Source organism: Impatiens glandulifera, chromosome 6, assembly GCF_907164915.1.
Source record: "Impatiens glandulifera chromosome 6, dImpGla2.1, whole genome shotgun sequence".
Classification (NCBI taxonomy): Eukaryota; Viridiplantae; Streptophyta; class Magnoliopsida; order Ericales; family Balsaminaceae; genus Impatiens; species Impatiens glandulifera.
In genome coordinates, this window is record NC_061867.1 from 39,317,045 (window position 1) to 39,321,145 (window position 4,101).

The 4,101-nt window shown below is 33.1% G+C and overlaps 1 pseudogene; it reads left to right on the plus strand.

Moving 5' to 3' along the window:
- The first annotated feature begins 1,091 nt into the window (after window positions 1–1,091).
- Window positions 1,092–2,237, plus strand: LOC124942857 (annotated as a pseudogene).
- The last annotated feature ends 1,864 nt before the right edge of the window (window positions 2,238–4,101 follow it).

The window sequence follows — 4,101 nt, forward strand, 5'->3', positions numbered from 1 at the left end:
TTTTTTTTTTTGTTTTTTCAACCAATCAGACTGTGTTACGTCATTCCCTCGTCCAAATTCCTTTCCCAATCATTTTTCTTTTATAAATCTGGCGAAAACTAGTTTTTCATTTATTTTTGTTAGGATTGTGAGGATGAATCTACTTTAGACCATTGTGGACGTGGATTGTAGTAGGAGTTGCAAGCGCGGGCCTGCGTCGGGTGCGATGGCATCCTCGAGCAAACCAGGCCTCATGCAACCTTTTTCCTTTCGTTTGTTGACCATCCCCTTGTGCCCGTTGACTTGGGTAGACGCCTGGTTGACCAAGTCAACTCACTTGTTAGGCTCTCCGACTGATTGGTTGCGGTTTGCTGATCGCGGTTAATTGAATCTTACTAGTATATAAGCACTATAACTAATGTAACTACACTTATACATAAAAGGTAAAGCATGATCTCCACTCATTTGTTAGTTCATTCTTCCTTTTATATATATATATCAATTGTATGATCGAATTAACCGTTGTTCATAGTGGTCTTGCGGGCCACTTGCGATTGCCGTCAACCACTTTTTCGTAAACATTTTTTTTTTCATTTTCTGAAAAAACAAATAAAATATATTTCTTTTATTTATTTATTTTGAGTAATACGCGTTTCTAAACTAATTATTTATTTAAACCTCGTGCGTTATATAAGAATTATAATTTTTTTTTGTGGTAAAAAATAGTGTATAATACCCTCCAATATAATATTCTCTATTTTGTTAAATGTATTATTATTAAATGAATTACCATTTCTTTATAATACATCATAATCTAAGTATATTTCCTTGTTACGTTATTGAATTAGTCGTACCGTCCGTATTATAGAATTAGGTCTATTTGTCAACTATTAGAAGCTATGGAAAATATGATAGAGAAGAAGTCTAATATTATCTAAATTTTGTATAAAATTATCTCATCCCACTTGTTTATAAACTTCATTTTCTTTGAGAGATAAGCCCATTGACCTTCCCCTTTCGCAATCATTCTCTAGTCTCTATATATAGACATTGTTATCTTTCATTGATTTCTATTGGAAAGAAATATTAACACTAAATTGTAGTTATATAAAATGACGAACATCTCCATCCTTTTGTTCCTCAGCCTTTTTCTTATCCCCAACGTGGCAGCCCGACTTCGAGTTAACTTCTACAAGTCCACTTGCCCCAGTGCCGAACGTATCGTGTTTCAAGTGGTGCAGCAAAACTTCGCCACAGATCCATCCATCACAGCTGCGTTGCTTCGCATGCATTTCCATGACTGTTTTGTCCATGTATTTCATTTTGTTTTTTAATAAATTGAATTATTGGTCTCTTTACATGTTTATAGGTAGTTATGTAACTAAAAAAACAAAACATATAATATGAAACCAACAAACACTACTTAAAAAATCTAGAGACCAAACAAAATCAAACCAATGTTATTATGTTCTTTTTGTCTTACAAATATTTTTTTCTATTTTTTATAGGGTTGTGACGCATCGATCCTTATAGATTCCACTTCAAACGAGTCATCGGAAAAGGATGCCGGCCCAAATCTAACGGTGCGAGGATACGAGTTAATAGATGAAATTAAAGCAAATCTCGAAGAGGCGTGCCCTCGGATAGTTTCTTGCGCGGATATCATAACACTCGCCACTAGAGACTCAGTAGGTTTGGCTGGAGGACCATCTTACATCGTATCAACAGGAAGGCGTGATGGGATTGTCTCAAATCCAGAAGACGTGAATCTGCCTGGACCTACAATCTCAGTATCACAATCACTTCAACTCTTCACGGCTAAGAGGTTAACCCTAACAGATATGGTCACACTTATAGGTGGACACTCGGTTGGGATTGCTCATTGTGTTTTGTTCCAGGATCGACTTTCCAATTTTCAAGGGTCAGGGAAACCCGACCCCACGATGGACCCAACCCTAGTTTCTGAACTTACTAGGGCATGTGCATCGCAACCCGCAACCGCGTTTCTTGATCAGAACACATCGTTTATTGTCGATAATGAATACTATAATCAAATTAAGAAGAATAGAGGAGTGATGCAGATTGATCAAGAACTTGCTTTAAATGGTCTCAGCGCTCCGATAGTAAATTTTTTTGCTTCTAACCGGGCGTCTTTTCAACAGAATTTTGCACGTTCTATGGTGAAGATGGGAAATATTGGAGTTCTTGTTGGAAATTCTGGGCAAATCAGAAAGAACTGTAGAGTTTTCAATAATTAGTTTTTATGAGTTCTATATGGTTTGGACATCTTGCAACTTGTTTTATATTAAGTTCTTCACTTTATAATAAAATTGATTGATCATTTGTACCATGGATACCTATTTAATATTTTCCTTTGAATATGTAAATAAGACTTGATCATTTGTACTATTAATTTGTTTAGTATTTTCCTTTGTTGAAAGCTAAAATCTTAACTCAACAATACTCATAATTGAATTTGCTCTCTTCTTCTTAATCTCTCATTATCTGGCTTGAGATTCTAGCTCTAAGTTTATTTTGAGTTTGAGCTTGATTCTTTTGGCCCGTAATTCCGAGACCTTTTAGATTTTAGAAATCACTCTGATTATTTAAGTTATGTGAGTAATATTCAATACTAAATTATATATATTAAGTAAACAAAATTTAAATAAAAAATGCATAACAGCTTAATTTGATATTCTAAATTTAGTCTCTTTGAAAATGACACAATTTGTACCTTCACTTGTAAAAGCATTAAAGAGAAAAGTTATTTTTAACACATTTTCCCTATATTTCAAATATCCTCTAGTTGATTCATTATAAAAAGCTTATGTTGAATATGCAATAGTATCTCCAAAAGGAAGACTACTATAAAGATATAGGTAGAGCCATATAATGTTCTCTATTGAGAATTGGGATGCCCAATACGAAGGATAGGTAGACGATTCTATTTACGAGTTGTACTGAATTTAAGTCGAGAAAAGAATGATTATTTATTAAACTTTTATGTAATAGTCTAAATAGTTTGTAAGATATACAATGTATATTTTGCCTTAGGTTCAATTCTTTTTAAGGATAATATTTTTTTTAAAAGAATTATAAGATTAAGTTCAATCCCTTAATTTTGTTCGTTCAAGTGTCCCTTAATTCAAATTCATAACTTCATCTATGCCCATTACAAAGAATTATTATGGTTCACAAAATTTTAAAAAAATTATACTAATTATCAATGTTAAGGATAGGGTACACAAAAGATTATTTTCAACTTACAGATGATTTTCACCTTTTTTAGGATAGGTGCGGACGACATAAAAAATGAGAAATAATGAAAAATAAAATAGGTATATAGGGTGGTCAATAATTATATATATAAGAGAATATTTATATACATAATGTCTATATTCTCTTATAATAAAAATAATTTTAATATTGAATCTTAGATGTCAGCGCAACATCCCCAAACTTCTGATTCAAACTTCTGATATTCGTTGTCATCGTGACCTCCCCAACCGTGGGCTCCTTTATCACATACTGCGGTGATCTCCCTTCTCTCATCACTAATAGAAAATGGTCATTAGCGACGGAAACCGTCGCTAATAAATACGACAACGAATAGTCATTCGTCGTTGAAAATGTCGTCCCTAATAGAAAATGACTTTTAGCGACGACATATATTCTCATTCCCTGTCGCTGATAGTTAATATACGAATGGAAGTCTTCCGTCGCTGATAAAACAAATTAAAAAATATATATTTTCAAATATTTATTATTCTTTTCTTCTTGCCTACAGTTTTCTCATCCTTGATTCTTCTTTTCCTTTTATGTAAAGAGAGTGGGATGGTAAAACACAGTCATCAGTTGGATGTTACAAATGGTTGATGAAGTATTGATTGACGAGTGATGGGATAATATACTGAAAGGATTTCTACAAACATTTGATTAAATTAAATATAATTCAAATAGATCATTCAAAAGTTCAACGATGATAAACCCTAGAACAAGAGGCAATATACAAATTCCTGAAAACCATATCTAAACAACAAACTTTGATAAACAATTAACCTCCAAATCCGTAAAGAGTTCTTCCCTGCCTCTTGAGCGCATATACAACATCCATAGCAGTTA